The 27,256-nt window shown below is 41.5% G+C and overlaps 1 long non-coding RNA gene across 5 annotated transcripts in view; it reads right to left on the bottom strand.

Moving 5' to 3' along the window:
• Window positions 1-238: 238 nt before the first annotated feature.
• LOC309530196 overlaps window positions 239-27,256 on the bottom strand; it is a 318,904-nt gene continuing 291,886 nt past the window's right edge. For 3 of the 5 annotated variants that reach the window (XR_014218652.1, XR_014218653.1, XR_014218654.1), the window contains 3 exons: window positions 17,103-17,213; window positions 1,535-1,644; window positions 239-1,075 (listed from right to left, as the gene is read on the bottom strand). This is a non-coding gene — a long non-coding RNA (uncharacterized lncRNA). Of the gene's footprint in view, window positions 1,076-1,534; window positions 1,645-14,294; window positions 14,418-17,102; window positions 17,214-27,256 lie in introns of those variants that run through there. The other 2 variants (XR_014218655.1, XR_014218656.1) reach the window with 2 other exon arrangements.

Here is a 27,256-nt window from a genome sequence, read left to right as displayed (position 1 = left end):
GTCAGGTTACAAACTCTGCTAACCCAGAAATTCAGGTTAAGAACTTTGCTTCAGGATGAGAACAGAAATCGTGCTCCGGCGATGCAGCAGCAGTGGGAGGGCCCATTAGCTAAAGTGGTCTTCAGGTTAAGAACAGTTTCAGGTTAAGAATGGACCCCTGGAATGAATTAAGTTCTTAACCCGAGGTACTACTGTATGAGGTTTAAACCTTCAATTAAGCAAAGAAATAAATATTATCAAGCCATCTCCTACCAACATCTCACCTTCCAGGGTTCTATTTTTGGTCATGCTAAAGCAGGCATCCCCAACCTTCGGCCTTCCAGATGTTTTGGACTACAATTCCCATCATCCCTGACCACTAGTCCTGTTAGCTAGGGATCATGGGAGTTGTAGGCCAAAACATCGGGAGGGCCACAGGTTGGGGATGCCTGTGCTAAAGTGTGAGGGAGTGTTAGAAACTGCTGCATTAACGTCTGTGAAGGCTTCCTGTTTGATGGTCAAACTAAAAGTAACTTTACAGGCGCACTTACAAAAGTAATTGGATTGTATAATAGGCACTTGTATGTGACTGGATTTGCTTTGAAAAAACATGCAATTTTTTTGAATTTCTTATCAAAGGCCCTTATAGCTCTATGAAAGGATTATTTTGGTACTGATATCATTCAATTTTGAACAGCTATGCTACTATATTTTCTTTGCCTGTTGTAAATCACAAGGGTATCACCCCAGGCAAATAATGGCTTAGCCTGTTTATCTGTCTGTGTTAATAGCATTTTATTTGAAGTCTTGAAATGTGCAAGTGGCTTTAAAATGGCACTATTACACAACTTCGTGTTTTATTGCAAAATGACACGGTCCGGTTTCATTTGTTTTGCTCTGAAACCTTAATGTTTTGTGCTGTCAACATTTCAGACGTTTTCCATTCAAAGTTGAGCAAGATCCTCTTGAAGCTAGACCCTGTCTGCTGGAGGCAACAGGGAGTACTTAACTTGTAACAATATTGTTTCGAAGATTACTAGTGTGGTTTTCAATGGTGGAGCGCTTTCCGCCATTATTTGTTGTGTTGCCAGCTTGTCTGAAAAGGAGAAGATTAGGTTAAATTGCCTTTTTCCTAATTAACACAAACTACCTGTCTACATTTGTTCAGAAGCTAGTGCATATGGAAAAAAATTCAAGACATGTATGCTGTTGCTTATGATGCTCCAAACACTAACAATTTTATTGAGCAAAACTGTGGTTTTCTATTTTAACTTGTCACAAGGAACAGCAGGTCTGTTAGTCAGGGATGATGCAAGCTGTAGTCCAAAACATCTGGAGAGTACCAAGACACTAGACTGGGGAAGGCTGAATTAGATGAAATAATTTGTTGGGCTTCTGAGAATTGTTAAGATACCTTTGGAGCTCCAGGAACATGTCAGATATAACAAGAAACCTTCAATATGCCTTAGGTGTATGTATTCCTCCTAAACTTTTCTTTCTTTTTGCAGCAGAAGGGGGAGATTAAAAGCATTCATTTTTAAAAATTTTAAGTTACCCATGGTTCCTTGTGATGCCCAAAGTCGGGGAATTGTGATTTGTTAGAACAAGCCCGAATCAGAACGTGGTTTCAGATCCTGGCTTCTTCTCAAGTCATAGTTTAGGACCCTACGGGAGAACAAGAATCTTACTACTTGGGCAAGCCTAGTGGTTTCTTGGAACTCAGAGGATTGACTCTGGAAAATATTTGCCATGCAAAACCTAACCATCATCAATCACATGAGCGTTGCCCAGATAACCATTCACCCCATCAGGAGGCAGGACCATGCGTTCAGATTTGGTGAACTAGCATGCTTATTTAAAATGAAATCTGAGGATATGTCTACTCAAAAGTACTGATCAGGAAGTGCTTTTATGATTTTAGATTGGTTTATTTTGATCATAACTGATACTTCCTAACCATCTTTGGAATAGTAGTCATGTGGAATTCTGGACTAGCAGGTCACAAGGAGTAAAATAAGTTTCAGACGGTAGCAAATAGAGTAGGAGCAAGCTACACTTTCTATATGGATGTTTTGGTATGTTACACTGTGTAGAAATAGTTTCAGTTTCATACTCTGCCAGAATATTGCTATGGCACTCTGAACTATGGGTTTCTTCTGTAAGCAACTTGATAAAAGAGAGGGGTAAATGTGAGGCAAATTGCTACAAGTAAACATATTGCATAAACCTGGAGAAATGTGGATCATGATGTTTCTTTGATTTAAGTCTTACACAGCAACAATTCTTTTTATTTATTATACCGAGTGTCTGGAAAAGTGCCTAATCTCCAGGAATCTGAGTACTGGAGATGTATGTCAGAAGAAAAGATAATTGATAGTAAACGTCAAATATTAAATCTTGATCTAGTTATTACCCAGCATATTAGCTATGTAAGAAGCTTAACAATTACAGCTGTGATTGACTAGGTGGGATCCAAAATCCTAAATATCAACTGCCAGAAGGGATAATTATAACACATTAGCACCTGCATGCTTAGACAAGATTGACAACTACCGTCTAACATCTGCTTAATATCACTTTCATACTTTTCACATTTTTCCTCCTTTTGAAAGGAGTAACAAAGATGTTATTGAAAGATAACAATAAGTCATCATTTGTGTTGCACATGCAGTCGATTACAGTTGTGTGTTGTGTTTGGCCATGTTCTGCCACTAGCTGATTTTGAAATTAAATAAGGAGCATTAAATCCGGTTTCTAAGAGATTAGGCAGCTATCGTTGTGGTGTGTTTTCTAACAAAATATGCTTGTCAGCTGGAATCCTCTGAAACTGCAAAGTGCAGAAGCCTACCCTTCAACAGGCTGGATGAAGCAATCCAATTTATAAGGTCTGCAGAAAAATGGCTCATAATCTCATAATTAAAACAAGAGCAGATTATCTAATAGGAGGTGACCAAAGTTTAAGGACCGCTGTATTTGAGTACCAGAAGCATAAGGAACTCTCCTTCCTAGATGAACCTTATTTAGGCTTGGTAGTGGATTTATCTACAGAAATGTACCTGCAGACGTGGAGCCAAAGAGTCAGTGGGATAAAGGAGAATAAATCTTATTCTTCAGAATAGAGGGCAATGGAACTGGAAATGAATACAGAAATACCAACATCCCTACTGAGAGACACCAAAATCACATGCTCGCTGGCCCAAAAATGGCTTGCATTTTATGACCGGGAAGCTAGCTGCAAAAGAATAAATCAGTTTCTAGGGTGGGGGGTGATCTTTCTTCTTTCATTTGAAAGCAAATCTCTGCACCATAGGCATTGCATTGTCATCTGATTTGGGAAGAGATTGGCTTCTGCACCAGTGCCTTTGTTTATCCGAAAGTCTGCCTCCCAAGGGTCATTTCACATGGCCTTATGTATATTGTAGTGCCTTCATAACAATAACAGTTTGCATAGTTGTATACATGAACTAAGCACTTGCTAATTAATCTGATTGTTGTTGGAGCCTGTGGGGCAGACATCCTGATACAGCTTACTAACTGCTCACTGGAAAAGGAAGCTTCACTCTCAAGTCAGAAGGCTTCAGATATAGTTCAGCCTCTAAAGCAGGAGTAGGCAACCTAAGACCCATGTACCACAAGCGGCCCACAGGGGTAGTTTAACCGGCCCCCGAGCCACCTGCTTGGCGAGCCCCCACGCACTGTGCTAAACCAGTGCAGTGTGGCTCAGGAACTCACTTCCATGGTGCCGGATATCACATCTGTGTATGCTCAGACGCTGGAAATCATGTCTGCGCAGACGCAGATGCCAAAAATAGTGTCTGCACAGACGCAGGAAATCGTTGCCGCATGCGCTCATGCATGCGCGCAGTCCAGCCCACAGAGGGATCTCCGCTGGAGTGAACCGGCCCAGGCGAGGTAAACCTTGCCGACCCCTGCCCTAAAGCTAACCAGCTCTGGGCCAGACCAGCACCAAGAATGAAGACCACCTGGAGTCTCATACACACTACTCTGAACTCTTTGGAGGAAATGTGAGACATACACACGCCCAAATGAACAGAGATAAAGTTGTGTGACACCAGTCCATGAAAGATGAAATGTGAAAGGAAAATGTTGTGAGTTAAAGTATCACCAGGTATATGATTAAAGAGATCCACGGTATATTGGTCCAGAGGGAAGTAGTATCCTCTGGACTTGCTGGATGGGACGAGTTGCCCTGCTTCAGTTGTAAAATTGCCGGGGACAGTTAGTGCCTGCTTATCATTTCTTCTTACTCTGCACGTTTGTTAAATAAACGCGTTTTTACAAAGTCAGCCTAAGTATCCAGCAATGTCAGATCTCCAAAAGAAAGTGACCTGGAAAGGCATTCCCAAACTTCCACTAATATGGGGGTACAAGAACTAAACAGTCTCTGTGTTGTTAAGCAGAATCTAAAGGACACGTGAATTAATGTGGCCTGCTTCTACAAGACCTAAAACTTTATGTAAGCTGTGTAGACAATTGCATTGTATATGGCAGCAGCGATAAAACCTTTTAAACCTTCAGCAGTGAGCCAGCTCATACATATGTTCAAGGACTTGATGATTGTTGCAGTCTGGATTTGTGACTGGGCCATAACAGATCAAACAACATGGATACGCCTCTCATTTCTCCTTAGGTCACCACAAATATCAATTGACACACTCAGCTGAAAGCCATCAGTATTGATTGATTAAAGGATGAGGAATTGAATGACACTCAGGAATGTGTGAGTAACAGCCCCAAATGTGTGATTTCCAGCAAATCCAGCATCTAGTGGGTTAAGAATGCAATTCTGTGCTTACTTATTCTGGATGGCTATTAAGCTCTGTGAGAGTAGCTTCCAAATACATAGTGCGTAGAATGGGAGTCCCTGTCCCCACTTCTGACCATGATCTATAAAAAGACCCTAATTTTCTAGGGTTAATATTTTGTTTTGGTTCCATATTTTACTTTTCCATTCCTGCATGGACTCTCAGTTGATTAGGGAGACCCTGATATTCTTTGATTGCCAACTACTTTTCAACTGGCTCACAGTTTGCCATCGCACAATAACTGCCTTCAGTTATTGATCTTCCCAACTCGTGCCAGCTCATTAGAATGGGATCTGATTTCTCCCTATGCCACTTGGCACCGATCTTGAACTTGGCTTCCTTGGAAACACATCACAGTTTGGCAGAATGTCTGCAAATTCTTTCACTGTGCAAATTAATTTTATTGGTTTGGGTTTTGGCCTATTCCCCCCCCCCATTTTTTTAGTTGAACAAAATCCATCGGTGAGAAGTCTATATTTCAATTGCAAACATACTAAACACATCAAGCGTCCTCTAATCCACCAGGGTGCAGGACACTTCAGAGTTGCTTCTTGGCAAACAGATTTGGTCCAAAAGCAACAGGACAACTCCCGCAAATAGCTAACTTGGAATTTGTAGCTTGAAAGATGTAGCCTACGTGCAAGGTGACAAATGCCTAGAAATATTATTCAGCTTGTCAATGGAATATGTTTTCAATTTTCTCTTACTAGTTCTTCTAGTAAGTGACTTCACCCTATTAGGCCAAACCAAACATTTGCCTACCCATGCTCTAAGGCCTTTCCCATTCAAAATACTGAAGGCAGAGTGATCTCCATGTATTCAGGAGACCATCTCCTGGCCATTAGCTCCTATCAGCTGACCATTTTGAGCTATTCACCAGCAATCTACCTAACAAAAGAATCCTTGGCCAGCAGCCTAGCCCCATGATTTAAAGCAATTTTAGTGTTATAGCAGATTATAGCATTAACAAGGCTATTTTCCAACTTGCAGTCAGAAATCACATACTCCACAGACACTTTTAGCAACTTTGGCTACAAAATATTTGAAGCAGAAATTCCACGGAGCAGTTTGCTGTGGCAAGAGTTGATGCAACAGAAAATATATGGAGGTTTCCACAGTGCTGGTTGCCTGGGGAAGAAAATATCAATGCAACAAAAAAACAAAACAAAAAAACCCCTGTACATTTGGATCAGCTGCTCTCCTGCTATAGAAAGTGCCACATGTACCCAAAAGACACTTTGGGGTGCAAGAACACTTGGCATAAATCAATAAATGCCCACATGGAGAGGGATTCCCTCATATAGCATAGTAGAGCCTTGCTTTCTCACACTATGGTATATCAGGAATTTCTGGGAAATGGGAGGCCTGTTTGCACCTATGTTCTAGATCTGCTTGTCCAACCCACTCCCTCTGAAGAGTCAGGAACATGAATGTCTTGTATTCTTTGACCAAGTGGAAAAGGAGGCTAAACTCAAGTAGAGGAGGGAACATAGGCTTCCCATTCCTTGTAAGAGTGTGGCATGATGGCTGAATGCCCATGAGGATGCTATTTTGGTAGAAGGGGCAATGGGGCGTTGTTCTGTCCTGTGATGATCCCTCATTGTGTGAGCCCATCGAGTTTTAGGATGGATTCACATTGCTCGTTTAAAAAATAAAATAAAATATGACATGGAGAATATAACTCACATTTAACTCCCTGCTAACATTTTCCCTGTCGTATTTGCTGCTGTCCCTGGTGCCCTTAGAAACACACAACACGGCACAACAACTCCAGACTCTAAATTGGCTTCAGCTCTTGTAAATTAGGAGAAGATACAGGCTCTGCAGCAAGAATCCTTCCAGAGGCTGTTATTACTCCACAATGGGAGACATAAGAGCACACCTACTGTCCAGGTATTTGTAACAGATGTGACATCTTTTTAAATGGTGAGGCAACTGACTTGCAAGGCAAGAAGTGGAAAATTATTCCCTTTAAAGATTTTATATGCAAGGACTTGACTTGTTGTACAGTCCTTCTTACAGGGGAATAACTAGCCAACCAAATTGAAAAAAAATAGTATTAATGGTCATGTGTACAGCTGTACTAACAGATGGATGCAATTTTTCAGTTTCATCTTGTTTTGGACTTTACATAGCAGCAGTCCTACTGTATAGAGACAACTCTAGAGATGATTATATTGATGAAAAGATCAACTTAAATGGCCATTTTTATATTCAGCTTCTTAAAAGAGCTGCTTAATCCATAAGTTAACTGTTAAATGACTTGATGGTTGAGAGCACTTGAGTAACCTGTCTATAATGTGCTAACTCCTCAGTTGGTAATTATTGATTAAGCTTATATTACTATTTGCAGTGCAAAGGAGTGGAAAGAAAATGTCTTATACTCGGTTTGATTTTTCTTAAGCTATTATAGCAAATGACTTTACAGCAAATGAAATTTCTGTGGAGCACTATCACAGAAAAAAGCCTATGCATGACTACTCAGAAGTAAAGCCCATTCAGTTCAACGAAAATTTACTCTTGCGTAAGTGTTTATTACATTACAGCCTACAACAGAGTGAGTTTCATAAAATTAGAATGTACTCGTATAGGATTACAGTGTAGGTGTACTGAAATTGAATATCTGAATTGCTTGCTTAGAAATGTTATTGTAGTTGGAATGTATATCACCTATTCATTATCCAGTGCCAAACCATGATAGGAAATGATGGGACAACAAGACAATAGGAAGCATATTTGTATAACCCTTTTTTGTAACAAAATAAAAAAAAAAATCCTTCCAGTAGCACCTTAGAGACCAACTAAGTTTGTTATTGGTATGAGCTTTCGTGTGCATGCACACAAGAGTATCTGAAGAAGTGTGCATGCGCACGAAAGCTCATACCAATAACAAACTTAGTTGGTCTCTAAGGTGCTACCAGAAGGATTTTTTTTATTTTGTTTCAACTACAGCAGACCAACACGGCTACCTGCCTGTAACTTTTTTGTAAGTGCCCCAAACTCCTAATTAGCTCAGTAACCCTTACCATAGCTCTATAAAATGGACAACTATTACTGCCTTCATATTATTACAGAGAGAAGGTAGATTGCCCAAGGCCCCCAATGAGTTCACCAAGCTCAATGAGTTGAAATTTTAACCTGGAACTTCCAGGTCACAGCTCATGCCATTAACTGTAATTTTCATACTCAAAGGGATCACATAGTGGGTAGGATGACATCACAGCAGAGCCAATCACATTTTGCTGTTAGTGGGAACACAGGACAGTTGAAAGTGATTAAACAAATAAGCAAAGAAATGTGTTATAAAATGACTAAAAAGAGGAGGCACTGCTGGGGGAGCAGGATGTTACTGAAAACTCAGATTCAGCTTATCCCTTGATAGAAGTAAACAGGACTTCATTCCAGATAAACGTGTTTCAGATCAGAGTGAAAACACTGTTAAGCTTTTCCAAATGCAACTATTTCATGGAACCTTTTTCTTTCCTTCCAGATCACTTGGCATTCCTCTTTAAATCAGTATTTTTGAATGATTTCCTTTTAAAGTTTCATGCTTCAGACAAAGTTTGATCTCTTTCCACCCCCACCCCCCCAACACTGATACAGTTTTAGAATACTGTTTAGTTTTATGCCTCTCACTTCTTTGACATTGTTCTGTAAGTGCTGTCTTCTTAAGAATAATGTTTCTTCTGTCATGGGTATTCTGCTATAGTTGTTCCATCTCCAAATATGTTTTTTCCATATCCACATGTCAATCAACACTCCCTTTAAATGAGCAAATGACAGACAGTAGAATTCAAATTAAGGATAACAGTTTTATGCTGAAACCTAACTGCTGATGGTACCAAAAGGTGTATGCGCATCAGAAGTGGGAAATATTCCCACAAAGGAAACATATTCAAATATGTTTATTTCATGAAGTAAATAAGGCTGGTGTTCCAGAAGAACATTTCTTGGAAAGAACTGCCTACGCTAAGCAAAGTGAGCAAGTCCAAACTAGCAACACACACACTGGGGCTTCCCCATTCATTTATATGAGGGAGGTAGATCTACCCACATAACTGGATATGTGAATAGACCCTTTTTCTCTTTTGATAGCCAGCCACCAGCCACTCCTTGATAAAGTAATATGGGGGAGTGCCACACTTCATCAGGAATTCCTCCCATCATTGACTGCACACACAAACACAGTGGTGGTGAGTAATGCACAGTTATTGTCTTTGTTTATTCCCTGGAGTCTGTTCTGCCCTATGGGCATCTGATCTGTTGCTCATACATCTTCTCCCTGTATCCTTGCCTCATCCTTCTAACTCCACCTCCACCATCACTGCAACTATCATTTAGAAATAGCCGTCCACAAATATATCAGGACCCAACAAGCTGAATTCCGCCTCCTTTTATTCTGACGTTGGGAAGTAACAACAACAACAACAACAACAACAACAACAACAACAACAACAACAGGAAATTATTGTTTCCTCACCCACTTAGGTTTGCTCTGCCCATTTGAGAAACAAGAACACCACAAAATGCTTAGAGTTCCAATCAGTCCAGTGCAATCTTGTTTATTTTAACAAGGAATCCTTATCTAACTAGGTGCTGGTAGCAATTTATCAAGGTCAACTGCCAGCGTGAAAGCCTTTTGTCACACATTGTGCTTTAAAAATCACCACCACTACCCCACTTACTGGATTTGTGCATTAAAAGCACGTTGGGCTCAGCTTGTAGACAAATTTGCAGACCTTCTACAAGAATAAACCATTTAAACTTTGGTACCAGCATTTCTATTTCAAGTCTGGCTGACTTGGAAACTACTCAGATTTATCTATTTTTGAGAACATATTATGCAGTGTTGAAAAGTGTCTTCTTTCACACACACACACACACACACACACACACACACACACATATATATCCTATTTATATTGATGTTTCATGCTTCCCCCTACCCCCTTCACTTGTCCTCATTGGTACCATTATGCAGGCAAACCTTTAGTGTGGTTGTGCTACCCTATCCACGTATGCACCTTGTTTTTCCCTATAGCAGAAATACATGTTTCAACGTTCTTCACTTCTCCATGAACATACCTAATCCCGTTAAAAGTTATTTATGACAATCCTGAAAGCAAGTCCTGTTGAGCTCAGTGGGCCATACTTCTGCAAAGACATGCACAGAACTGCGTCATACAACTGAAATCCTATGCCTACCCACCAGGGAATAAATATAAATAGGAAATAAACCCTATGGAACTCATGCTTCTGATTGTACTTTTATATCCCTTTGAAACCAACAGAATAAGATACGTTTCAATGAGACTTTCAATGCTTTTAGTGCATTTTATTTAATCCTGCCTAACTTGCCAACAAAGGTCCGTATAGTAAAAGCTATGGTTTTCCCAGTAGTGATGTATGGAAGTGAAAGCTGGACCATAAAGAAGGCTGATCGCCGAAGAATTGATGCTTTTGAATTATGATGCTGGAGGAGACTCTTGAGGGTCCCATGGACTGAAAGAAGATCAAACCTATCCATTCTGAAGGAAATCAGCCCTGAGTGCTCACTGGAAGGACAGATCCTGAAGCTGAGGCTCCAATACTTTGGCCACCTCATGAGAAGAGGAGACTCCCTAGAAAAGACCCTGATGTTGGGAAAGATGGAGGGCACAAGGAGAAGGGGATAGCAGAGGAAGAGATGGTTGGACAGTGTTCTCGAAGCTACCAGCATGAGTTTGACCAAACTGCGGGAGGCAGTGGAAGACAGGAGTGCCTGGCGTGCTCTGGTCCATGGGCTCACAAAGAGTTGGACACGACTAAATGACTATACAACAACAACAACATGCCTGAGCCGAGGCCAGCCTAATTCCCCCTGGGGAATGACCTTCATTGACAGGGATTCTGCAGGGAGAAATTATGAAGAAGGGTCCTTTCCCCTGGGGTCTTTCCAAAATGAAAGCACTCTCTCCACACACACCTAATATAATGAGGGACACAAATAAAAGTCAAGAGCCATACAACATTTCGTAAAAGTACCTCCTACAGACTCCCTGGAAAAGACCCTGATTTGGGGAAAGATGAGGAAGGCACAAGGAGAAGGGGACGACAGAGGACGAGATGGTTGGATAGTGTTCTCGAAGCTACCAGCATGAGTCTGACCAAACTGCGGGAGGCAGTGGAAGACAGGAGTGCCTGGCGTGCTCTGGTCCATGGGGTCACGAAGAGTCAGAAATGACTAAATGACTAAACAACAACAAAAACTTGGATTAGTGCCATATATATATATGGTACCTTCTAAACTGGGCAGGTTTTCTGAGAAAGAAGGGTGTATGTAATAGGGAAGTAGAAATAAGTTCCTATTCTCCTTAAAGAGCTTATTTACAAGCTGTCTGGCTGGTTGCAAAGTTGGGATGAAAAGCACTAATTTGTTTCCCCCCCAATGTGTGCTTTAATTTTCTGTCTGGGGAGCAGAACAGGCCCGCCACCCAAGTGCTAAATGAAGATGGCAAAGTAATAACAGTTAATAATAGTTCTTAAAGATTTGCCACCTGTTGTATCAAAACATGCTTAAAAACCAGATATGAAACATATGGTTCTTCCTTGGCTGTGAAAAATGAACAGATGCTCCAAAATGCCCAAACTTGCAAACAACTACAACAACAAAGGGGGTGGGCATATGAGAAACAGACAGAGATGATCATGTGATCAATGATCAGCTTTTGAGAATCAAGATGTAACGTAAGATTACAAGCTTTTGAAGCTGAAGGACCAAGAAGCAAGAGCTGGGATGTGCTCACACGTGCATGCAGGACATGGCACCCTTGGCTTTTTTGAGATGGCATGTCAAATAACAAGCTTATGGGGGCCATCCTGCTTTTCAGTGGCAAGGCATCCATATACTACAGAGGAAACACCTTTGGCCACGTGCCCAGCATTCCAGAGCTGGTTCACACATGTACAATAAAAATGATGGCTTGCTGCATGTATGAATGAATGAGTCATCACAGATGTAACACTGCAGGCAGAATTGCCACTGTTGTTCCACATCACCATGAGTGCCATGCTTCATTGAAGGCAGTGCGCACATTCAACTGGGAACTGTAGTTTATCCCTACAGGGCTACAGTGCTGGGCACCCTCAACAAACTATGGTTCTCAGGACTTTTGGGGGGAAGTCAGGTGCCTTAAATGTGGTTTAAATATATGTTGCATACACAGCCGTACTTAAAGCAAAGTGGACTTTCATCGCCCCTTAAATGATAATAAATCAGCTTGTGCACTTGTCTTCACTTTTTAAAGTTTTTTTTTTTACAAATTAACTTATCCCTCACTTGAAAGCACTGCAGCTGCACCTCACAAAGCTGACGTGGTGATAGATGAAAAATGGATGTGATTTATTAATGTGCAAACAGTATTTAAAAATCATTTTCAATTCTTGTCACTCTAATAATCCCTCCCACACTTCGGCTAGATACTGCAATAGCACTTCCTTCTCCTGTATTCAAAGGGAGCTAAAGGAATAGTGTTGCCCCAATTTGTGGGGCTTGTGCTGAACTCATGTTTCTGCAGAATCAAAAAGCCCAGAAGCTGTGCAACCCTGATAAGATCATCTGCAATAGTGTTTGCCAATCATCTGCTGGAGGCTGGGGAGTGGGGAGGATGCATTCCACTCCTCCTCCCTCTCATTTCTGAACTGATTGGCACTGTTTCCAAGAGTCTGACTAAGGCTGCACGGCCCAAGCTAGTGTTTGGGGTTTCCAACCAGACAACATGCACACACAGCAGCTTGCTGGAATGAGGCCTTTGGATGCAATCTTAAGCGCACTATGCATACAACCGGGGATACGTTTGGCTCAGTTTTCAGTTTAATACAAACTTTCCTAATTCTCATGCTCTGAAACAATATGTTGTTACAGTGGTACCTCGGGTTAAGTACTTAATTCATTCTAGAGGTCCGTTCTTAAGCTGAAACTGTTCTTAACCTGAAGCACTACTTTAGCTAATGGGGCCTCCTGCACCACCGGAGCACGATTTCTGTTCTCATCCTGAAGCAAAGTTCTTAACCTGAGGTACTGTTTCTGGGTTAGCGGAGTCTGTAACCTGAAGCATCTGTAACCTGAAGTGTCTGTAGCCCGAGGTACCACTGTATAAGAATTCTAAGGTCCCAAATATGAAATAAGCATTTCATAAATTTACAAGGCAAACACATACATTAAGTATATAAACCACGTGTCTAAAATAGTACAGGAGAACAATCCTGAAGTCATTTTGACTCTCCCAGTGACCTCAAATATTTCTCTGCAAGGAGGAAGGAAATGGGAAAGCCTCTCCATTGTCTTTTGCTTACCTGTCTTAAGGGCGTCTTTGTGTATGAATAGGGTGTACCTGCGACCTGGATTCAGGAATTAAAGTATTTACCATCACAAAAGAAATGGCTGGGCTGTCCAGGTAATGCAGTCAGTGACCATTATCCTGGTAGACAGGATTTCTGCTGTAGACCGCCTCTTTCTGTGATGCATGGTATGTATGATGTTTTAGGGGTGGTCTCTGGCTACAGGGTGGGCAACTTCAAAAGTCTATATAAGGGCTTGCACATCATTGTTCAGGGTCCCTCCTGCCTCTTGTGTGTGGCAGTGAGCACCCTGTTGCAACAGTTAATAAATATCAGGCTTACTAGCTGCCTTGCTTCTCAATATTCTCTGGTTGGCCTCTTTTATTTTCTCCTTCCGATAGGGAACCTACTTAAGGACTCTATACGGGCTCTTGGATACCCCATAAGGGAAAAGGAGCAGTTTTTCTTATAAGATTGTGAACTGAAAGGCAGCTATATGCTTCCAGAATATGCACTTCTCTGAATGTTGTGATGTAGTCATATGTGTAATATGTACAAATGTACACATTAAGAAGAGGAATTAAAAATGCATATATCTACTTCTGAAATACAAACATGCATTATACTGGGAAAATGTGTGCAGAAATCTGTATTTGCATGGTAGGCAGAAATACATGCAAGAATGTGTTTGTTAAGAGCCTATAGAACTCCTTTCTTAGCAGCAGCTAGGACTTTATACGCAGGGAAGTAGAGATCAGCAACTATACCAGGTATCAAAGAATGGCATGGTAAAATATGGGGCTGAGGATTAACTCACTTTATCAGATTTAGAGAACAAAAGCAAAGTCAGGATAATTTTTGGTCAAGATGGAGTAATTTTACTGATTGTAGCAGGAGATATGGGCAACTTCCAAGCATGTGTCATGGGTTTACATTGTTAAGGGAGAATAAAAATTATGCCGATGCAGGTCAGTTGTGGTTGCCTCTCACAGGAAATCTATATTATAAGCACTATATAATTCAGAGTAGTTTTATGAGTTTGCCTCTTGATTTTTTTTTAAGTGTCTATTAGAAATAATTCACAGAAAAATGCTGTTGAATTTTTGCAAGACAAAAACAAATCACAAACCATGACAGATATGTAGCAAATTGAATTTTAGATTGGGGGTGGGGGTGGGGAGAGAAACTGAGAGAACCCAGAATGGCAGTTTTGTCCATCCCTACTTAACAGCGGGGGAGTGGGGGTGGGTGGGTTTCAGCTCCGGCACCTCTCAGGTAGGCACCATTGTGATTCTACGAGAAAAAGGGAGAAGTTCGTGTTGAGCTTCGGCACCTCTTTTTCTAGAAAAACAGCACTGCTTAACAGTCCAGTAAAATTAGTGGGATTTAAGTTGTCTGGGCCAGAGCACATACCATGCAGATAATCTATGGCTGAATTTCCCCAATTTATTTATTTATTTTTAAAAAATAAGTTTAGGGAACTCCACATTTGATCAGAGTAGTTTGTGTTGAAGGTTGAGTAGCTTTGGCCCTTCATCCTACACTTGTTTACGTTTGTTTAAAACACATTTATTGAAAAGTTACACTTGAGCTCTGTCCACTGCCATAATACCACAGAACGACCACTCCAGTCCTCAATCCCACATCACTGTCATGTTGGCTCACCAAAAACCCTCAACAGGCAACCCAACTACCAATCTGTTTCAAAGTGAAGAACCTCAGGAGAGCCAATTGCAAACTTCCCTGCATCACCCATGTAGGTTGGCTCTCAGTGTCTTGCAGCACTGCAAGCTTGCCTTTGAAACATCTGTCCTCTCTGTTGGCTTCAGAATTTTGAATTCCTCCTTGAGGGGACGGCTCTCATTCTTCTATTTTCAAAAGACTACAGACCATTCCCTTCTGTTCTCTGACATTTATGAATAATTAAGTTCCCAGTCTCTCTCCCCCACCCCCATTTTTTCCCTATTGCCCTTCTTCATAATAAGGTGTGCTGAGCTCCTCAGTACTAAAAAGTGGTCCCATTCATAAATCACTCATATTTGGCAAGAATAACTGCGGCTGCTATCATAGCCTTTCTCTCTGTGAGTCAGTGCTGCTATTTACTTTATTTCTGTAGCCATGTGCAGTTTCCTTTTGATCTCTACTGTCAGGTCTTTTCTTTTCTTTTCTTTTTTTTTGCTTGGTGTTTTGGAACCATGTGAGTGTTTAGGAAAGAAATCCTTTCCTTATTATGTGTCCCTTATCTCATTATCTTGCATTTCTCTGTATTTAATTGCATAAGCCACTTGGGCTCCTTTGGGCCCAGGCTATCAGAGCGATTCTGTCATTTTGCCCTTCTTTCGATTGATTGCTACTTCCAAGGTATACACAAGCAACAAATTTCATTACCTCGTAGGTCATAGAAAGTTGTGATACTGAGCTGAACGTTGCGGGATAGAGACAACAGCTAAATGTTGTGGCAGGAGCTACTGTCTCCCCTCGACCAGATGCTGGGAATCAGAGTTAGGGAAAGTACTGTTGCACTCAAATCCTGCTACCTTTGAAGGTGACCTGGAAACTACAACTAATCCAGAGTGCGGCAGCTGGACTGGTGACTGGGAGCGGCCGCCGAGACCATATAACACCGGTCTTGAAAGACCTACACTGGCTCCCAGTACGTTTCCGAGCACAATTCAAAGTGTTGGTGCTGACCTTTAAAGCCCTAAACGGCCTCGGCCCAGTACACCTGAAGGAGCGTCTCCACCCCCATCGTTCTGCCCGGATGCTGAGGTCCAGCACTGAGGGCCTTCTGGTGGTTCCCTCGCTGCGAGAAGCTAAGTTACAGGGAACCAGGCAGAGGGCCTTCTCCGTAGTGGAACGCCCTCCCATCAGATGTCAAAGAGAAAAATAACTACCAAGCTTTTAGAAGACATCTGAAGGCAGCCCTGTTTAGGGAAGCTTTTAATGTTTAATAGGTTATTGTATTTTAGTGTTTTGTTGGAAGCTGCCCAGAGTGGCTGGGGAAACCCAGCCAGATGGGCGGGGTATAAATAATAAATAATAATAATAATAATAATAATAATAATAATAATAATTATTATTATTATTATTATTATTATTATTATTATTCTCAGCGTCCTACACATGGGAGCCAACTCTTAGGGGTTGAGGGGTCTTTCCCCCAAAAAAAAATATTTGAGGGGGCTGCCCCCTTCAAATAGTGTGCGTGCACTGTGTTATATAATTGCTTATGTGGGGCAGGGCTTACCTAGGCCCCTCCATATTTTATTTAAGTTGGCACCCCTGGTCTCACAATCATCTGATTGGCTACTGTGAGAACTTGAACTAGGTGGGTCTTTGGCCTGATCCATTTTGTTCTTAGCACTTTTTACAACTAACCCTTAAACCTTATTTATAGGGGCTTGGCAACGGGGGTGTGGTCCACACCAGGTTTCATTATGAAGGGGGTGACATTCGGCACGGCCCCCCCACCCGCGACTCCCCCAAGCCTGGTGAGCGGCAAAGCAGCTGCTGCAGCTCTCCCCCTTCCCCCAGCTCACTGTAGGCTTGGGAGTCACGGGGTGGGGGAATGTCACCCCTCTTCAGCCTGAAGGGGGTGACATTTGGTGCCCCCCGTGCCGAGATCAACCGCTGGAGAGGATTGTGCAGCTGCACCAATCGGTCCCATGGTTGGATCGCCCTGCCCCTTGGGTGGATTGGCCCTGCCTATGGGGCAGATCGTCCTGCCCCCAGGGGCCTGGCATGTGTGCCGCTCCGGGTGCCAGAGCACCTAGCTACGCCACTGCTTATTTATTGGTGTGGCAACCTCTGCTTGCTTACACATTTATGTAAGTTGTATCTACAGGCTAATTTAATGACTTTGCAGGACAAACCTTTGCATGCTACATAACACATCTGATCTGAAAGCCCAACTGAATTTATTTTTTGGGGTGGTGGTGGTGACACTCTTCTTTTCCTACAAACAACAGACCTACTTACCTGGCCTGTGAGTGTGTGATTCATTTCATAATCTTTTGTACCAAAGAAGTCTTCTATCCACAGCAGTTCCACCACTTCCCACGACCAGTTAGCAATAGGACACTCATCAGCCTGGAAGGGAAGCATATGAAAATTATATAATTGCATTTTATCTGCTTCTTTTAACAAAGATCATAGTTTATGATCCAGCAATTGCATTTAGTGCCTTCCATAACAGCCCCTTTGTGGGCTTAAACTCTGTCATAAGCCTGTTCAATAAACTGTCAATAATACTTTTAATTTATACTGCATTTTCACACCAGTTTATTTCATTTCCCTGATGTTTCCCTAACATTTTGCTTCCAGAAAAAAATCTATTTGCAAAAAACACAGAAATGAGCACTAAAGCTGCAGTATATTCTACCGTGGAAGTGGCTTTTAAGTCTTGTCTCAACTACGTATAATGCAGAAAGTAACAGTTGGAGAAATGTTGAGAAAATGAAATAAACTGCCGTGTGAATGCAGCATCAAATTTTCTGGATGCCACTTAGTAGCTGTGGTTGGCAAATATGACCTATATGTCCATGCTTCCAAGGAGTTGTGCATCATCTGAAATAACCTTTGCATTTCCAGTATTCTATAGTGTAGGGGTCTGTTGGGCTGCTGCACTCTAAGTGACATCTCAGTTGTGCCAACACGGAAGGCTAAGGGCAGCACCGCCCAGATATAATGCCACTAGGAAGTACTGCTTCTTCCTCTTACGCTGATTCAAAGTGTGACCAGGAGAGTCAATCAGTGATGGTGAGGAAGCATGAGTGGATGCAGCTGCAGCCTTAGAATGGCCTTAGAGTGCCCAGATATGGGTTGAAAATATGGGAGGTGAGGTACCAAGAGACCTCAAGGCAAGGGAGGCCCAAAGGCAAGGAGAAAGCCAGGAAATTAGCCTGGAATGAAATGCAAAATCCCGATTGAAAGCATGCCTGTTACTTTATTCTGTAACAGGTATAAAGTAGTTGAGGCCATTGACCAACTGATGCTGATTTACCCAAGATCCTCAGACTTGAAAATGGGTCAGGAGAAGCCTTAGAGGCAGCTTGGGAACTTACATCAATGGGGAGCAAGATTGGACCATCTCCTTTTATTGGAGGAAGAACAGGTACCTTTTGTTCTGACGCTCCTAACTCCACTCAATGACCCTAGAGTTGAGGTTGATTGTATTCTTGTTTTCTCCAAGTTATAGGTCCTTCTAGTCATATGATTTGGAAATGGAAATGGTATGAAAACCCCATAATGTATTGACCATTGTGGCTGTTGTAAATTGAAAATGCCGCTAAGATGCTGCATAATGGCTGGTGATAGGCCAGCACTGTGGTTGAAATGGGGTCTCTGGCTCTGCTCTGGTGCCAAGATGTGGGGTTGTACCCTGTTGTGGGAACTGGGAACCATAAACCTAAGCCTATCAGAGTGTTGGTGCAACATGAGACCTCATCTAAACAGTGAAGATACCATATTGATAATTGTACCGTTACAAGTTATTTATTCCAGGAAAATACAGAAGATGTAATTTACTCGCTGGTAACCATGATGCAAATGTCAGGCCTCATGTAGATTATCCACCTTCCCAGATGTTTATGTCTCGTGCATTTACAAACACACTGGGAGAACCTAGAACTGATTTCTGCATGCTTAATTCATGCAACCTTTACCCTGCAGAGTGCTACAGTTCTGCCTAGGAACTCATTATGCCACATCAAGAGAAGGATATTAGCAAAGTATACACATACTCACTCTACCTATCTCTTATAACAACCTTTATGCCCCAATTTTCAGCTCCTTTAAATCAGTATTATAATTACACTAATAAGAACAATGTCTAATAACACCTCTTCAGGTATTGGGCTGGCATAATTTTACAGGGTCATATGATGTCATGAGTTCATTAAAATATTTTTATTACAAGATTCACTAATGCAATTCATAAACGGATTTTTTTTTATAAAAAAAATACAATACAAATTAAAGTGCATGTGCCTAGCTAATACATTTATTCTGAGCACCGTCTTCGCTTGGCTAATAATCTGGCTAAGAATCTGTCACCATATTTCTGTACTTATTATGACTCTTTAGTTGCTGTTGATGAAGCTGGATGGAATACAATGAAACCATGAAACAAATAACTATCTATTAAGCCAAGGAAAGGCCCACTTTTTAAAATGGCATATTACATGCAATGTAATAATGGGACTTCCCCAATGTATAAAGGGCCTATTTGCAGCTAAGATGAATGGCGGCACCGAGAAGACCTTATGCACCCTGACCTTTCTAGAGATAGTTGAATAAATTGTGGGACTTACCATGCAATCCTGTATGTCTTTACCCAGAAGCAAGTGCCACTAAGTTCAGTTCTCCCAGGCAAGTGGATATAGGATTGCAGCCAAAGACAGTGGTATCCACCTAAACAGTTCTGCTACTGCAAGCAGTCTCAGCTGTGCAATGGAACTTCCTTGCCCTCTCCTTGTGTGACCCCTAAATCTCCTCCAGGGGTTCCCCCAACCCTCCAGAGTAAACTTACAGAGGGCACCGGGGAGGGGGCACACAGGGAGAAGAAATGGTTGGGACATACCATTGTGCAGTTAAAATTTCTTGCACTAGCCAAGCTGTTTAGTTGGATACCGTGCAGTGCCCCTGAAATATATTAATATATTGAAACTTTATAAGCAAAAGAAAGTCTTCTGAATTGGTAAATCTGTGTTCACCAGTCCAGAGTGCTTGGTGCTCACATAGCTGACGAGTCTTCTGCTATTCTGCACAATTCTCTCCACACAGAAAACAAGTATTTCAGAGCTTGAACCATTCTCTTGGTCTTCTGGGGTTGTTGTTGTTGTTTTAATGAGGGGCATTCAGTTATGTGAGTCCTCTGCCTACTGTCTGAAGTTGTACACCCCAGACACAGACTGATCATGCCAGTGAGAACTACGGAAACTATATTATAACTGCCTTGTAAAAATCAGGATAACCCTTTTTATAGTAAATTGGAGGCTTTTTTGCAGAACGAAATAGGCACCTTCAACTTGTAATCTTATGTAGATGCGATTTCTGTCTATTCTGTGCGTGTCCTGGAAATGGTTCATTTATAGAAATGAAACAGTCGAAATGCTTCGAGAGGTCCCTGATGGCTTTTTCAAGTTGGCAAAACTTGAGACGTACCTTGGACACTTGGTAAAATGCCAGTTGGCGTGAATAATAGACATATCTCTGTCACAGCAACTTGTAGAGGAAGTTGCTGCAACTAGCCTGGTGAGGCAGCTAGGGTGAACTCCAACTGCAGCAAGAATAGGAAGTAAGTGTCTGATCATGTAATGTTCTGTGCATGTCTTTGTTTCCACTGTGTCACATTCCTTATTATATTACACTCCATACAGTGCCCCCCCTTTTTTACATGCATTGTCCATTATTATATTAGAGCTGTCATTATGATGGACAGAGGAGTGTGGCGGCAGGGCCTCTGTATTGTAGGGAGCTCTTGAGGAGTGCAGTGTTCTGCTGAAAGAAACATTGGCACACCCCACTGCAAGATCCCTGTGAGTGTTGGGCCACCCAACAACAGGAATGGAGAATAGGTTAGTCTCATTGCATTCCTTATCCCCCTCCCCCATAGTAATAAATGATAGCTATTCATTTATATGGGAGAAAGCAAAGGAGCAGCATAAAGAAATACCCATTTCATTTTATTTTTTTTATTTTATTTTATTAAAACCTTGCAATATCATCTTAAGACTTGGAAAGCTTGAAACTGCAATTGACTTGGGCATTGCCTTGGGGTCACTGGTGTAAACTGCAATGCAGAATGCATCCCCCCCCCCATTATTATTATTTTTTAAATCCCATATCCCAATAGACACAGACATAGACATAAGCAGCAGCTGGACAGCAAACAGTCATGTTGAAAAGAATGAGTATTTAAATATTCAGCTCCCATTTTTGAAAATTGCATTGCAATTTTGAAAGCACATTTTCACTTAGGAAAATTAGGCCTTAGAGTCCTGCTGCAGATGACTGACAGAGCCAGCTCCCTGTCAATCTCCTAGAGCTCTGAATGCTGATTAATTCCCCATTTAAACTGCATGACTACATTTCACATTGTATGCTCGCATCATGAGGAACAGTAATGTCTCTGCTGGATTTACTGAGATGCTAAAAGAATGAAAAGGAAAAATAGCGGCAAACCCTTTTGCAGAGACTTTTCGGTTGCAGAAGGGTTTGGCTCTGCATCTGATGACTGGGCTGGAGTCTAAACCTGAGATTTCTGAGCTGTATAGGAACGTAGAAGTTCTTGATCTGACCTCTCAACCTGTCTTCTATCTAGGTATTGGCTGTCTCACCAAAGAAGTGCCTGTTTTACATGACATTAGCACTGTACACATAGAAGAACCTATGAAATCGCAAGCATGTGGAAAGTAAACTGAAACAGTTAAAACATATTTACTTCATTTATTATTTAATTTATATCCCACCCTTCCTTCCAAAGGAGCCCAGGGTAGCAAACAACAAGTGATAAAGCAATAAACACATCTTTAAAAAAGAAATCCAGTGCAGCTGCAGACTGGGAAAGATTTCAGCTTAAAGGTTTGTTGAAAGAGGAATATAATCAACAGGCACAGGAAAGACATATGGGATGCTTACACACGGTACAGATAATTTTTATACTGTCGGGGTCTTGTTGGTGCTGTTAACAAGGTTTAAAATTATTTCACATTATTATTGTTGTGAATAAGTAGATACTTGGATGCAATTTACTTAGCGGAAGCTATTCTGCCATGACCTGCAGAAATGAAATGGATGGCACGATCTCTTTTATTAGTACAAGGAGGTACCATTTAGAGAGTGGAGGGTGCAGCCTCCATCCTGGTGTTCCAAACCATAGGTTCAGACCATTCCTCTAGAACAAGGGCAGCCAATGAGGTGCTTTCACTACTTTGGGGCCTGTGGGCCAAAAAATTGTATATAAATAAACTGTTCCATACTTCCAGGTGTTGTTGGGCCATAGTTATCACCACGAGAGCCAACTCCTAGGGGCCAAGGTCCCTTTGGGCCTATCCCGGAAGAATATTTGAGGGGATTGGGGCCCAAAGTTGATGGCACTTTCCATTAAAATGGTAGGTGAGTGGGTCACGCCCTGTGATCAAGTATGTGGGGTAGGGCTTACCTGATACCCCCCAATATTTTATCCAGGTTGGCACCCCTGCCACTATCCCTGACTATTGGGCATGCTCATACTAGTAAGTAGAGTATGAGACTTTTAATCTCAGGGCTCTAGTTTCGAGTCCCACATTGGGCAAAAGACTCCTGCATTGCAGGGCTTTGAACTAGGTGAGCCTCGTGGTCCCTTCAATCTTTTACGATTTTGTGTTTTAATGATTCAGTGAAATTGGTTTATGTACTAAGGATGCATGAACTCCTAAATCCCTTGTGATGTCGCTGTTTCAGTTGTGATCACTACTGGGGTATTAAATAAGGGATAAAATCACTTTTTTGAAACGTAAGTGTAATAGGTATGAGTTACTCATGCGTAAGCTGGTGCCTTTCTCGGTTAATTTTGCCTTGTTAAACCTGTCTGACTGCACAGCCCCTTCTCATCGTGGCTGCCTCAGTCACTGGCAGAATCCGTCAGTGGGCGTTTCTTGAACCTCTTCCAACATAAAAGTTGTTTGACACCCAGTCTCCTCCTCCTCTCACTGCGTGGGAGTCTTCTGCGCAGGGAAGGCGTGGGTAGTGGAGGACCTGGGCTCTCCTCACTGATGTCCAGTGAAGAGTCCTGGACCCCTCTCTCCAATTCCCCCGTCTGCCCCCCTTTATCCCTGGTGTTGCGCTGATTGGCTTCCCCCTCTACTGAGCTGTTTCTCCCCCTAAGGTACTTTTTGCAATTTAATCTTGAATTCTTCCAATAGTAGGGATGGAGGAAAATTTCAATTTGGTACAGATTTCAGGTAGAATCTATCAGATTTGCACTTTCCAAAACCATATGCGGACCAAGACACAACTATCTTTTGAAATTCACACTCATCCAAATTTTGTGGTGCATTTCTCTAACTAATCAATGCTTACAAAAATGCATATTTTAGGTGAAAGTGTGCATCAAGATAACATGCACAAATACATTATTTATCGGGGGGATTGTTTGCAAAAATGTGTACAAAATTGTATGTAAACATGTGTTTATTATGAGAAATTTGCACTACAATGCTGCTGAATTTTCGTAAGGATTTTTCTTTAAAAGAAACACAATGAATTGATGCAAAATGTGATTAATTGAATTTAAGACTGGAAAAACAAGAAACTAAGAGAATTGAAATAGACAAGTCCTTCCATCCCTGTCTAGGAGCATGACTTTCAAGTTACCAGTGGATAGAGCAGCTTTCTCAAACTTGAATTCCCAGATGTTGGACTACCAATCCCGTCATCCCTGACTGCTGACCCTGCTGACTATGGATGATGGGATTTGCAGTCCAGGAACATCTGGGAACCCAAGATTGAAGAAAGCTGAGGTAGAGAGAGGTGGCTGCTTTGGGCAACTGATCTGGGTGTCACAAAAGAACAGCAAATTGTGAGTTAATTCATGTATTATTAATTTTCCCCAAGTAAAGGAACTTGTGGGATTTTCTGCCTCCATCTCTGAAGGATTAAAATTTAAGAGGGCACCCAAGTACTTTGTGGCTACTCAGGGTGATTCAACAACAGTATTTGGTAATGCCTCATGTAGAGTTGAAGTAGCATCCCTGCCTTGCTCCATGTAGTAATTGCTGCAATGTTCATAATGCAGAATCCGTGTGTGCTAAGTCTTACCTGTCTTTCCCCACCCTTTCCATTGTGTCGCATTTTTATTTATCTTTTGCCAGGCTAAGTAAAAAGAGGGGGTGGAGTGGAAGGGCCTTTCCAATGCAAAATAAGGACCCGTTGCATTAGGAGAATAAACTGGGCACATAATGACAAACACGTTTTGTTTTAATCCTTTCATCTCCTTCTTTAGCTCCTTTTTGTTTCAGCTGCCATAAACACTTGCTGTGAAGCCAATGTTCTGTTCTGAAAAGATCCTCGCTCCCCCACCCCCTGTTTTATTTTATTTTTTATTTTTTTGGTATTCCTCTCATTTCTGTTGAAACATGACACTCAAATTGGAGATAGGAGCAGAGATCAGCAAACCCTGTCAGCTCTTGTCAACCTAGGTGTAACAGTGTGATCTTCTTAAATTGCTGCTAATCTGCCAAAAATCTCTTTTATCTGCAGTCTCCATCATGCTGTTTGCTCACATTTGGTTAACACTTTAAATTTCCCTTTTGGAGGTGTCACTGTTAGCCATTTAGTAACTAAGAAGAACTGTGAGAGCAGCTTAAAGCGCATGGATTTGGGAAGCTAGAAAAGCTGATTAGCTATTCAGGGAGAATAATCTTATTGAAAGTAGTAAGAGCTGTATAAAGAATGCTTTTCCCTTTCCCCATAACAATCTTCTAATTATGTTGTCAAGCTTGCTGTCGTGTTCTCCCCCTGTGCCATTAAGGAAACCATTTTCTATGTTAAAAAAGAGATTTCCAGATCGTGATGATGTTTTGCTGATTTTTTTTTATTGTTTAAAGAATCTGTGTGTATTAAACCAAACATTAAAAAATGATTCATCTGCAGCATAATTATCTGAGATGAGGAGCTCAAGGTAAGGGTGCTGGGGAGAGAGGCAGGGAGGTGTGTGTGTGTGTGTGTGTGTGTGTGTGTGTGTGTGTGTGTGATGGGTGGGATTAGTATTTCACATAAGTGTAAAGGGTTTTCACCTTAATGGCTGGGTTCTGAATCCAGCAGGCACCTTTGCAGCTGAAAAGCAGTCATAAATCAATAGCAGAGCCTGGGGTCATTAGCAAGGCCAACATATCACCCTCTGAGGACCTTCTTTGTGGGGACCTCACTTCTACGAGAGGTCCGGAGGGTCACACACATGAACGGGCCTTTTCTGCAGTGGCTCCCCATTTGTGGAATGGGGATTCAGAGGTTGAGTGGCCATATCTCATGGAGGCTTTAGCTGAATTTCCTACATTTCAGGAGTTGCACTAGAAACATGACCCTAGGGGTCCCTTCCAGCTCCATGATTCAGTTTTTCTGCTTCAACAATATTTCACTATGTTACTATCATTTTATGTAATTGTATTTTGTATAAGTTATAAAAATTATGTATATGTAAAACATGTTCTATTTACAAACAAAACATTTAAATAGCTGCCTTTCTACCAGTAGAATGGGGGGGGGCATGGGCGTATCCAGGATTTTTGTTAGGGGGACAGGCTTTTGTTATGGGAGCCAGAACCTCAGGTTTGTATTGATTTTTTCTTATTTGTCCCCAGTCCCCACTTGGCTTCGTCCATGGGTGTGCACAGGAAGGAAACAAGGTCAGAAGGGGGGCATGGTCAGAAAAGGGTTGGGAAACACTGATCTAGAAGGTACCACTGGGCTAGCTCTGCTCTAGGATGAGCAAGAAACAGACACACACCCCAAAAAATAAAAGCAGGTAGATGAAATGACAAAGTTGCAGAAGCAGGGTCTCATTGCCATCTGTTATCTTACAAAGCAAACAAGCAGCAATCCTGGACACAATGAAGTGTCCCAAACACTGCAGTCTCTGAGTGAAAGAGATGGGCTGGCTACTATACAGAGATGCGTATTTCTCCTTTATAAGCAAGGAACAGGTGCCTTTAATGTGTGTTCAGCACAGAGATTGAGCTAAACTAGAATGTAGTTAACAATATGGTTGCATTCTTCTTCCATACTCTAAAATCGCATGCCCTGCAAGAACCACTTAATTACTGGCCAGTACAGAAACAGCAGCAAGGTAGAAGGTGATGGATGCTCCAAGTAAAATAGAATATTGTGGAAAATGCAGAATGCTTCGGCGCTTAAACCACAAACTTGGCAAGAATTAAAAATGAAAAGAAATTATTTACATAGGCATGTCCGGTCATAAAGGCAAACAGAGAGCATCAGGAATGCCAAAATCCCAGGATTACTTGCTATGGCTATGTAGATGCCTTGGAGTAAACCCACGGCCTACACTAATTCAGAAACTGCACCAAGGCAACTTATTTACCCAGAGCTCTTCCAGAGGACCTTTTTACCAAACAGTCAACCTGATTTGCTTGCCCAATGTTTATATGCAGGTTAGACAATATTCAGTCTTTATTGCACATTCATTCTGATTTGTGTGCAGGGTGGTTTCACAATAATGAGCATTCATTCTGATCAGCTTGTGTGCTGTTTATGCACCTTTCCACTAAACATTTATTTGCAAATGTCCCTTATAAAAGAAAGGGAGATTTGTTGCATTCAGACGATTCTTTCCCCACAAAATATGGGTGGTCTGCTAGAACCCCGAATCATAACACTTGCAATGTCAGGGAAGAAATTCCCAGTGCAAGCAACCAACATATCATCAGATTTTTATTTTATTATCACAATTTCCCTAGTGCTCGTTCATCCGAATGAATGAAAATGGGTGGGTGTGTTTTCCCCACCACCATACTTAATAACACATGGTAAAGTTTAGGAGCCTTCTCCAGTGCCCAGGCTTTCTTACGTTTACTTCTAGATAAGTTGGTTGTCAGCTTTGAAGACCACTCTGTGGCATAAACACTGCAATCATGGGAAAGGTGACAAAACAGTGACAGGCATTAAACATGAAAATGGGGACATGCTATCCCATTCAACCCTCGACCGTTTAATGATTGGTTCTTATACTGCTCAGCATATGATAAGCCATGAAATGGAGATGATGGCAAAAATTTAATTTGCCTCAGAAAGCAAAGCACCTTGGGCCTATCCTGTAAGTGGAAGACACTTATCAATTTCCAGAATAGATATTTGGATTATCGCAAAAGATCTCAGTTTCTTCACACCTCTATAAACTTTATTAAAATAAGAATTAGTGACTACCCTTTTCCTCCAGATCCTATATAAAGGCAAATTAATTGTGCTATCTATCTATTATCACTGAGGATATTGCATTTCTCCCTTTTTATTTATAATTTTACATTTTTTTTTAACAAAGCAATACTGTCAACAGCGGACGCAGCAAGCAAGTTATTAACATATCATTAAGTAAGCTACCCAATGTAGTTTTGAACAATGGTGGGGTATAATTT

Source organism: Podarcis vaucheri, assembly GCF_965113315.1.
Source record: "Podarcis vaucheri genome assembly, chromosome: 4".
Lineage (NCBI taxonomy): Eukaryota > Metazoa > Chordata > Lepidosauria > Squamata > Lacertidae > Podarcis > Podarcis vaucheri.
The sequence above is the reverse complement of the archived record's forward strand: the minus strand, read 5'-3'. Positions and strand labels throughout refer to the sequence as shown.